The 12,075-nt window shown below is 34.0% G+C and overlaps 1 protein-coding gene across 4 annotated transcripts in view; it reads right to left on the bottom strand.

The window, feature by feature from the left end:
- Cdh8 (cadherin 8) overlaps nucleotides 1-12,075 on the bottom strand; it is a 368,006-nt gene that overhangs the window by 56,232 nt on the left and 299,699 nt on the right. The gene's annotated exons all lie outside the window — the stretch shown is intronic.

Genomic DNA, 12,075 nt, shown 5'->3' with positions numbered 1-12,075 from the left:
TAATAAAATGTTGAGTAAATAATGATGGTTCCAAATATATTGTGTATATTCGAATATAAACGTTCCATTGGATTTTGAAATTTTCAATGGAAAGAAAAAAGATCACATTTTGTATGACTTTATCTTGTGGCTTATGATTTATTCAAATGGGAGAACTATGATCTCTGAACTTCAGTATTTTTGAGACTTTGCATCGTACCATAAAATATATTTGGAAATGCATTAAAGCTAAAAAATTAAAGTTTATGTTATGTTTAAATTTTGTTAAGAAATGTATCTAGTTGCACTATATAACTCATTATAAGTACAGTCAGTTTGGGTCACCCTATGACCCTAAGTAGCTGCAAGTGCAACTTATCATTAAGCATAGAGGCCCTCATTAAGAGAGGGGTTTCTTTTTTTTTTTTTTTTTTTTTTTTTTTTTGGGTTTCTCTGTGGCTTTGGAGCCTGTCCTGGAACTCACAGAGATCCACCTGCCTCTGCCTCCCGAGTGCTGGGATTAAAGGCGTGTGCCACCACTGCCCGGCCAAGAGAGGGGTTTCTTAAGTTAAAGTTTCTGCATCGAAATCACAGTGTTCCTTCTTTAAGGAAGTAATTTGAGACAATCTGAAACCTAATTTCTTATTTGCATAAAACACAAAGTGTTTTCTCCCCCATGGGTAAGTTCTGATTATTTTTCTACATTGAAATAATACTGTTATGAAATGCCCAATGACATAATCATTTTTTAATATATTTATTAAGGGCATTGCTACTATTTGATTACATGATGCTTTATCTGATCTAGAAATAGAATAGAAGACTATTGTAACTAAAACACTTAATGGCGTGGATCAGCTCTGCGGTCTTAGTGTCAAAAAATATTTTGAATGAAAGGGCCAGGTAAGAAGATGTTTAGGTCACACAACTCCTTGAAGCAGTTTGAATATACAGATATTTAAGAGACAAGTACAAACTGGCCCCCTTTCTTAAGAACAACTCTGTGAGAATCTCATGTGGTAATCAAAGGGATGGCAGGGCTCTCCTCTGAATCAGGTTTGCCACCCTTTCATGCCTTTACCCAAATCACTACAGTGACTTTCTGTAACCAGGTTAGACAGTTAGAGGGGTCATCCATTTTGTATGAGAATTCAATGAAAAATGGAACAGTTGAAGAGATAGTTTCTTGATAATCTGGGGTCACAACTAAGTGCTTTTTAATAGTATGCCTTGACTATGTACTAATGTTCATAGTATTTATATATAATGTGGATGAAAAGACTCATATGTGCTGACTAAATGACCCACACGAGAGTGATTTGATTAGTGAATCCAACATATTGAAAACAGCACATGCAATCCATAATCTATTATCCCTGTAGTAAAGGAATACAGCTACTTACCATACCACACCTCAGAACTTTCGTCTGAACATCATACTGGAAATGAAGAATTCTTTTCCCATCATTAATGTCAATAAGGACTCATTAGACATGTACTTTCTGCATTTTACCCGGAACTAACAAACCAGGAAGTATCAGGGCAGGCCTTAACAACACGGCAAGTTTCACAATCCATGTGATTCTGCCCTAAAGCCATTTTAAATACGTGATTGAAAAGAGCGGTTCTCATGCGTTTTGGTCATTAGGGCAGAAGGGGTTTATTGTAAGAATCAATCCATGCTATCTTCATGACGTGCAAGGAATAAAGGGATTAAAGTGGTGAATCTCGTTGGCTTTCCAAACATCCCATACATTGACTGCATTTAGCATTTTGGGTTAATCTATACTCGATGCTTCATTTTACTTTAATACAGGTCACTATTGCCTCAGCACTTTATCTAAATGTTGATGAGGGTAGATCGTTTGAAGGACGTTGTGCCATTAAAATTCATCAAGACACCAATGTTAAGAAGGCTGAATTTTTCAGTGATAATAACATCTGAATACACTTAGTTTAAACAGTGGAATAAAAAGAAGTGCAGATGTATTCAAGGGAGTGAACCCCTAGAGAGTTACAGAGCAAGAGCAGAGATGGCAAGTGGAATTCTCAGAGCTCCTACTGTGAGGTTCTGTGACCTCCATTGATTTTGAATATAATTAAAAATATCTTGCAAGGAAATTTATAAAAATGTCCAGAGAATTTACAGATGTGAGATCTGTACCTAATTTTCAGTTTACATATCTTCTCTTCTCTGTATGAATTTATTGCAACAAGGCCACTAAGGCTTTGAAATTTCCTATGATATTTATTCAGGTTAAATGAAGACCGAAAACAATCTCCATTCCTCTTTCAAAAAAGAAAGCAAAGAGTATTTAGGGTATTGTTAAGGAAATGCATTTCAAAGCCAAGCTTGAATTATGATGTGCACAGACACTGTATTTCTTGAAACTCATCAAAGAATCTTTTAAAGAAAAAAAAAACTAAAAAGAAAGATTCAATAGTATGTATCACAATATAATTTTGATTTTGGTTCTAATAAAATATTAGATTATCTTTGCTTCTAATTCTGTATGGGATTTCTTTTCATTCATATAAAATTGTATTTTCCAATAATTTACATTTTTGAAGATCCAATCTGTTAACAAGAGGATCATGTGATCAATAGAACATTACCAGTGAGTTCTTGGGGTTACTACTCATTAATTTGTTCTTAATTCTCCAAGCATGATGGTCTATGAGAATTTTCCCACTCAGTGCTTTGTATATGTCTGCCACGTAGCAGCAAGCAATTATTTAATAGATGTTAGATAATTGTAAGTATATCAAATTCATCCTAATGACCTTCTTGATTTTTATTATTTGTTGTACAGATAAGTAAATTAATGGATATATGGATAAATAAGTGATAATTTGAACATTTTTCTTTCTTATTTAGCCCTATAATGTCCTAAGAAATAAGCTTTAGGGGGCTAAATAGTACATCAAAAGCATTAATATGTCTCATCCTTAACATGTCTCGATAAAGACTGGCTTCTTCTCACAGGTATGCAATGTTCATCCAAAGTTCACGGACTTTCACATTTTCTATATATACTTTCTAGGAGAGTTGAGCTTAGATTTCTAACATTTTGGGAATTGAAAAATGAACCATATATCTCTGTTGTTCTTTTCCTTGCTTTCAACAACTTTATGGTAATACTGATTCTGAAAGGTAAAATTCATAAGTAAATTAATATTTATAATCATAGCTCTACCTGGAGACAAGATAAGAAAGTACTAATGTGTTACAACTTTTGAAATATCCTTCAAGGATTCTGAAAAGAACAATTCAATATATGTGTATGCATTTGTATGTGTGTATATTATCTAGGAATGCTGCAATGATGGTCACCAAGGTCATAAACCACCCTGTCATTCAGAAAATGTTCTTATTGTTACTTTTTAACTTCTCAGTGATTTAATTAAAAGGAATAAGGAAATTGTCAATAAAAGAAGGGAATGGGTAAGATTGTAAAATACAATATTTTTAAAAGCTCTCTCTTTTTTTCTCTTATTGTCAGGTTTATTGTGGATATAGATATAGAAAAAAGAATGTCTAATTATTATTGCAGTAGTTTTTAACGTGAATAGAAATGGATCACAGATGAATAAATTTCAGGTAGCTCAAAGTTAAAATTATTTGAACTTATTAATTTACATGTAAACATGAAGAAAAGCACGTGCTCTCATCAAATTATCTATGGTGTCCATAATCAAATAAAACAAAACTGTCGAGAATTATTTTCCAAGAAAGATTTCATTAAAATATTTTTCATGAAAATAAAATTAAAATAATCATGATTTACTGAACAAATGAAGAATTACAGATATTAAAGGAAGCATACACAAATCAATCTTCAATATCCCCAATTATATCAAAACAAGGAAAAGAACCCAGATGTAATCAAAGTTCATATCCATTTAAAGGTTATTGACAGAACGTGTCAGCTAACTTGTTTAGCCACCCAGTCTTGGTCAGGATTTTCTTTTTCCTTTTGTACCATGACTTCCTAAGTCATTTCTATAGATGGAAACACCTTTTGCCTCCAACATGCCAGATGTACCTTCAGCACATGCATCGTAAGTGGAGAGCTACAAGAAGGACCTTGGAAGGGAATGAGAAATTTCAGTGTCTCCTAGATAAATGTATGAAATCTGGGTTCTCACAAATCCACTAAGCAAAGCCTAACTGTTCATCCCATGTTTAATTTCACCCTCTCATATTTATTGACACTAAACTGATTTAAGGAAATATAGTTGATGTTTTTGGAATGGCATGTTTAGATATGTTAGTTATTTTTCTATCTCTTTTGCTCCTTAAATTTTTTGTTGACCCAACATGCATCATATTTTTATGTCCCCTGAAATAACCAATATTAAATACAAACCACTCCATGTATTATGGAGCTTTATAAATACTGAATTAGTTAGTTTTTGTCTACAGATAAACTGCAGTGGTCTTCACAATCACAATCCCTTTTCTACTCTGTCTTTTTTCCATGCTCAACATATTAGCACATAGTTTATATGCCAATGCCTGCTTGTGCAGACAAACATTAATTCCTGAGCTAACTGAGTCCTATCTTTTATTCTTAAAAAGTAATGATTTCCTTCAGTCATTAATTTCATCTATATCTTTTCATGTAAATTTGAAATATTTTATAATCAGAAATGAGTTACAGAGCCAAAGTACCAGGCAAAATTCTTCTGGAATTTCATGAGACTTCATATATGCAAGGAGAATACAATTAAACAAAATATTGCTAAGCCAATATTCTTGAACTTGGTTCAATTAAATGTTTCTCAACCTTATTTAGTATCACACACTAAACATACAAATAAAACACACACCCTTACATACACACACACACACACACACACACACACACACACACACCCTTGTACACTCACAACTCCACCCCACCTCACCGATTATAATGCTATAGCACAAGTTGTGTTCAGAAACCTACTTTTAGAAATACTATCATCTACATCTTTTGGTTCATAGAAATAAGGAAGGTTTCTTCATATCACTTGAAGGCTATAGAACTGTGACTATCAGTTTCTCCATCTTTTTACTATCTCTGACTACATTTTGTACCCAATTTGCATCCTTAATACAAAGTATAATCCTAAAGCCTGTCGATATCTAGAGTAGGTATTGCTTTCTTCAAAAGCATGATCGTGCCCATACTTTGGGAAATCAAATGGAACAAACATGTACTTGTGTTCACATGACTTTCCCCTTATCCTAAATTCTTACGAGTAGTTAAGAAGTTTAAAAATTATAAAATTATAATTCACTTTAGAACTTTAAACATTATTACCCTTTCTCTTATGATCATCAATCTCAGTTCGATCAAAGACAAGGGTTTGGAAGATTTAGACACTATGTGTTCCTCTCTGTAGATCAGCGAATTTGAAAAATTTAAACAAATTCATAAACTAATTCTAATCCATAAGTTCATACTATTAATAAAAGGGTATCTGATCATTTCTTTTCCATAGAAAAATATGACACTTATAAATAATAAGTGGATTTATTAAAAATAATCTATAGCTTATTCTTTATGGTATTGACTTAATTAAGATCTATTTGTATTTTACTTCTGCAAGCCACCTCAAAATATGTAACAATAACAAGACAACAAAACAGGTATGTTTCTATTAATGTATATTTTATTTTTAGCGTCGGCACTTTTCAAAGATTCATAATTTGTTTATTCCTTTATCTAAAGTGCTTTAGAACTGTAAAGTATTTTGCAAATTGTAAAATATTTGCATATTTACAAAAAGACATATAAAGGGTGGGAGTTTAGTTTATAAACAAAATCCATTTCTTTATCATGCACACTTGTATATGCTATCTGAAGATAATTTGATATAATTTTCATTTGTCTTGTTTCGAACATACTTTTCTTTGTATGTATCTTTAGGGATTGAACCCACGGACTTCTTTATGACATGCACATACTCCTCCATAAGCTGTACTCCTGACTGTATTTCTGCTGTAACCTTTCCTCTGACGAGCTGTAAAGTTTTCTGCACAAGATGTCATACTTGAGTACAAAAACACTTGGATTTTAGAGAAGTTTATGTCTTGGATTTTTAAATTAGAGATATTCAACCCATAGTGCTATTTAATTACAAAAAAATGTCGATGTTTTAAATATTTAGTAAGACATGTGGGAGGTGGAGGCATGAAAATCTGTAGTTCAATGCTACCTATGACTGCATAATGAGTTCCAGGCTGACATAGGCTACATGAAGCTCTTCCTTAAAAGTAAAAGCAATATGTATATGTGTTTATGAATATATTAATATCTGCCTGCCTGGTGTTTCCAAAAATATGAGAGTTTAAATTAACTATCCTTCCTTAACGCTGAGTCACAAAATGGCTGTCATAGATATGAATGACATTTGTATTGTTCTTACTCCATATTCTTCAACAATATTTTATCAAAAATCCTTTTAATGCTCTCAGAATTGTGCTCTTCAAATTATACTCCTATTAATAGCCCACTTAACAAGGTTTCGCTGCATGAAGTTTCTCCATGTACAGGTTATGGACCCCAATTAACTAACCATCTTTATTCTACACAAACTCAAGTGAAAAAATAGTATTTCAGGTATTCTGTTTACGTTATCAGTTTCCTCTGGTTCAAATTAACCTTGACTCCCACTTGGGTGTGCAGATAGCTCAGGAAAGGGCTGATAGGAAGGTTGAAACTAAATCCCTTGTAAACTGCTTCACAAGTCTTACAAAGCACCCTCATTTTATTTTGTTGCTTTATATTTCATAGAAAAGATCTCAGAAACTGAAAAACAAATGAACCAAGTTACAGATTCATTCTTCCCTGGGTTTGTCAAAGGATAATTATCATTATTTTTCTAATGAGACTTTCTTTTTGTCCAAGGTGTCCCAGAGTGTGTTTGAGTATAGTGTGTTATTTTTCTCATGAGTTGATATATGTTTCCGCCTTTGATGGTGTTTCTTTTTTTTTCTTTTTCTTTTTTTTTTTTTTTTTTGGTTTTTGGTTTTTCAAGACAGGGTTTCTCTGTGGTTTTGGAGCCTGTCCTGGAACTAGCTCTTGTAGACCAGGCTGGTCTCGAACTCACAGAGATCCGCCTGCCTCTGCCTCCCAAGTGCTGGGATTAAAGGCGTGCGCCACCACCGCCCGGCCTTGATGGTGTTTCTTATTTTTATTCAGAATCTTAATATTCTCATGGCTAGATTCCTAAGAGTTATTCTACATGCTCACAAAATTTTAAAAGTCTTCTTCCTTGGGAAGTAAATGAGATTCTAAAAATTGCAAAGGTTTTGGCATCTTCAGGAACTGAGTTTGAAACATTTCTTTAGTCTCATGAAACCTTTACTTCATGTGCGACGGTGCATGTCTTCAATCCCAACACAGAGCCAGGGGGAATTTTGTGAGTTCCAGGCCAGCCAGATCTCCAGTATCCTATTCCAGGTCAGTAAGGCATTGCGAGGCTTTGTCTCAAACAAAAAGTAAAAAAGGAAACACTACTCTCCCCTTCAGCCTTGGCCTCTATAGTTTTGCAATTCCTGAAAATGACAAATTGCACAACTAGTAACATCTATAATATGTTAAATGATTCTATATATTATTTCCCACCACAGCAAACACTTTAAGTTACTTCTGTCTCCGTTGTCAACAAAAGGACACTGTGAGACAAAAGGACTAGCGAATATGCTTGGCAGTTACAGTTTCCTAAAGGCTCTTTTCTCTTTATAATGTATGTCTGCACTCGCAAATATTGGTGCAAATTCTACTCAGCCATGGAATTCTAGAAAATATTCTGATTCACAGATGTCCTCGGTTGTCAAGCAGAGATATTGCTGTGGATTCTGAACTGGCTTAAGTTGATGGTTAGAAGGTCCCCTGTGTGCCTAATCTTTTCTCATTCTCTAGTTTCACTTTAAATAACACCAAATGAAAAAAAAAAACAATTATCTGATACTACATAAGATTTCTTCAATTTCATTGTTCTCCTCTGTTTCGTGTTTAATTTTTGTTTCTTTCTAACTAAAACTCTTAAATAATGTTTACGATGTCTTCCTCATTGGCTTTAAGAGAATACTTCTTTCCTTTTATATTTTTCCGAATTGATGTTATAATGATTGGTACACCATTAATGCATAATTCATATTGTCCAATACATAAATTAACAATTTTTCATCCGAAGAGTTTGGTATGTATACTGCCTATCTGAGAGTAAAGCAAATGTTTCAGTAATAATATTTGAGAAATTAACTTTTGAAATATTTCTAATTGTTGAATGAAATCAACTTAAAACATAATTATACATTTTTATTACTTTCCTTTCTATAGTAACTATGCTACATATCATCCAGAAGTGTGAGTGACTGTGTTTTGTTGAACTGTGATAATTCTATAATAAGTACTACATGGCTAAAATGTTGCCAAGGATAGGTAACATTTATAAGCTAATTTTTTTTATTTTGTTATATTCTTTTTTATAAACCAGACCTAACGACTTCTTTCTCAACAGAAGGTTTCCATTACTATAGACACTAATGAAACTCACATTATAATCCAATACATTCATTTATAGGGACAAGACACACTGTTTCATGAAGGAATGAAAAGCTTAAAAAACCTGTTGTCCAAGTATTTTGAACACTAAACAGGACACCTTGACTCAAAACAAAATAAATAGTTGTTTAGTTCCTGGGCTGAGGAACTGTTGGGAGGAAGCAGCTAGTAACCTGTATATAGTAAGCAAGACATTAGTATTTGAAATAAAACCCTAGGAAAATTCAGTCAAGGGAGTAAGAGGAAGGGCATAGTCCTGAAATCTCTCTGGCCAGCTGTGGCTGCTGCTCTATGTTTTCTCCATGTGTGGTTCTGCATGTAGAGCTGCTGAACACACTTAAGGAAGACACTAGTCTCTGAACATTTGTTACCTGTTCCTCCTCCCGTCCAGCTGGGTTCCCCATTGTCTTCAGATAGACTCTGGCTGAACTCTTAAGACCAACGTTTTCTGTACCTGTGGAATTTATCTTATAATTTGAGAACTTTTCTTGATATATTGTTACCTCTTTAGGGCCATTTAGCTTCTTTCTGTGTTGGGTGTTTGTAAGAATTTCTTGAAAATCTGTAAATTCTAAATGAGTGTACATGGAACAGAAAGAAAATTTCGTGATGATAAAAGTCTGATTCTTAGATATTGTATGGCACTAAATTTCTCATGCTTAGCCAAGCCCTGGGGATGCTCAGTCACACTTAGTGACAATAAACACCCTCTTACCAGAGGTGTCAATTATCAGACATATTTTTAAATGCAACTCACATTCCCAGTTTTATCCAGGGCATTAGTCAGGATTAAGTGTAGAGATCTTTTCTATGCATCTCATAAATCTGATAGTTAATTATTTGGTAGATCATCAAAATCAGACTCTACTTGACTTAAATTCTGCAGATTATACCACTTGATATCATGTGACATAAGATAACTTACCCATATAATTTAGACATGGTGTTTTAAGAGAATAGTGATCCAAAATATTGCATTAACATTTATTGTTTAGCAGGACCATTAAATGTATTCAAAAACGAAAGGATTTGGATGGATTTTCTGTGATGGAGAGTGACTCCAGACTCTTTATGATAGTTATTGTTGCTCTCTCAAGAGACTCAGTTTTATGAACTCTATCTTTTCCTTCAGAATTTTGAGAAGGTCAGAGGAACCATTTTAGGATTCACTAGGTTCCTTCAGATAGTTACACCTCTTTTAATAAGATGCTTTAGGAAGTAGAGCTGATTACCCAGACAGGCAAAGGGTCCTCTTTCTTTGCCTTCTTTAAGATTCGAGATGTGTGTAGAGAAATCAAATACTGTTGATATGAGCATGTTGAAGTAGATTCTCTATCTCAGTCATAAGATATTTTAAGTTGCTTTGTATAGACCCTTCCAATCCAAACACTTATACTGGGTATATTTAAGAGCTAGCCCTGGAGTATTATTAAATTTCTCCAGGTGCAAAAGCTATGAGGAAGCTGTTTCTCTATATGTTCTTTTCTGAAATCTGTGTATTTCAGGTGCACAACATAAATTATTAAACAATACTAAGATAACTATTGATGTAGTGAGTAAGTGATAGTTTTATTTATTTATTTTCCTGATATTATGATCACTACGGATGAACATTGTCATTCCATAGTGAGTTAGCCATTTGTGGTATATTATGAGAAATGACAAACACATAGTGTAGCTGGAAATGAGAGTATATGCTTGTAATCACAATACGGGGGTGACTGGAGCAGAAAGGTTAAGAGTATGGGAAGTGTCAGTAAAATTCTGGGTACAAAGCCATCCTGTGCTATGTACTGAGGGATTATCTAGAAAAAGTAAGGAATGAAAGGAAAAAGAAATGCAAGTATTTCAAACTTTGCAAGTACACACTATAAAGTTTAGTAACAAAATAAAAATGTAGGAATAAGATAAAATATAAGAATTAGGTATTTAAACACAAAAAGTTAGACAGGAGTGATATAAGAGACCTACATGAATTCTGGCTGACACAAAGATTTCGGAGGGTTTGAGGAAATTGTATAAACAATAGTAAATGCCTCACTCAGTCAGATCTATGGTCCAAACCAATGCAAAACAATGGTTGATCCCTTCCTGGAAATAAAACTCCAGTAAGCAGTCTGAAATCACACTCATAGGGGGCACAGGGCAGTGACACACACATGGCAAACGCATTGCTCACAGAATAAACCATTCATTGTGACTTGCAAAATTCATAAAACAAAGAATAAACGTTTTATTTTGATGTTGCAGAGAAAAGGTTGGGAAACACTGTGTTGAATTTTATTCTGTTTTTTTTCCTGAAGATAAGAAGAACTGCAGAAAAAAATTATTAAATCCTTACAAACAATCAAATTCCACAGGGTAAAAGTCCAAATTCTTAGAGATCCATGCAGCATTCTTGTCGATACCACTATAGAGGCCAATGTGTTTAGTGTCAATGCCATTGACTCTGAACTCGTGTGATGAGTTCTGCATGAGCAATGAAGTTCTGCTTAAATTCTAATGCATTTTGCAGAGTCTGTATGATATATAAATGCCTCACTTCTATCTGTGGAGGCTCTGTTATCCTATCAATTTTCTGGTCCATGTAACAACCATATCCTTGAACTTGACCTGTTACATTTTGATCAATATCTCTGTGCTTATTAATCCAGCACCTGGGCTAAATAGTATCATTAATATTTGTTCATGCAGGCACTTGCACACATGTGTGTACATGCACACACACACACACACACACACATACAGGCACACCGTGATTTATCCTGCCAATAGGGTCCACAAATGGATGATGTTTGGAAGGTATGGTTCATACTTGGCAGTTCTATGTTGTAAACTTAAGAAACAAAGCTAATTTTGGAACATGAAAATAAAACCTCATACGGCTGAATGCCTAGTTACTTAAAGAGGATGCATTTTATTCTGATAACTTTAGTTTTGCTGTGCGTGAAGTGTGTGTTTCATTTTGCTTGTTTGTTTGTTTTTTTGTTTTGTTTTGCTTTGCTTTTTGGTAGACTGAGGGTGGGTGGGAAACTAAGCATTTAAGGAGGAATAGTCTAGAAGAATTTGCCCACTGTTTTATGGGCAGGTAACCCTTCATCCCTTTCAAAATATCAAATAAGAAAATAGAGTTAGAGAGCTACAGTCCTATTCTTTTAGGATAAAAAAATATGACTCTTGTCAGGTAAGCTTCTTGGCAAATAGTAAGTTTAATTCCTAACACCCACATGAGGCACAAGAATAGTTGGATTAACAACTCCAGTGTCATGCTGTCAGCTGCTGTTTATTTAAATGAAAATGTCACCATCCAGAAATAAATTAGGAAGTTGAAAAATGATAAATTTCTTAAACATACAGTACTTCAGCACCTTGTTAAAATAAATCTATTACATTTGTGGTTTTGTAATACTTTACATAGGCCAATTTCATTTCAACATTCAGAGTATAGTGACTTGTGTAGATTTTGTTCTTATTTTTACTCACTCCTGCCCTCTATCCTTCCCTCCCTCCCTCCCTCCCTCCCTCCCTCCCTCCC

The sequence above is a fragment of the Microtus ochrogaster genome, chromosome 4 (genome assembly GCF_000317375.1).
Source record: "Microtus ochrogaster isolate Prairie Vole_2 chromosome 4, MicOch1.0, whole genome shotgun sequence".
Taxonomy (NCBI): Eukaryota; Metazoa; Chordata; class Mammalia; order Rodentia; family Cricetidae; genus Microtus; species Microtus ochrogaster.
The sequence above is the reverse complement of the archived record's forward strand: the minus strand, read 5'-3'. Positions and strand labels throughout refer to the sequence as shown.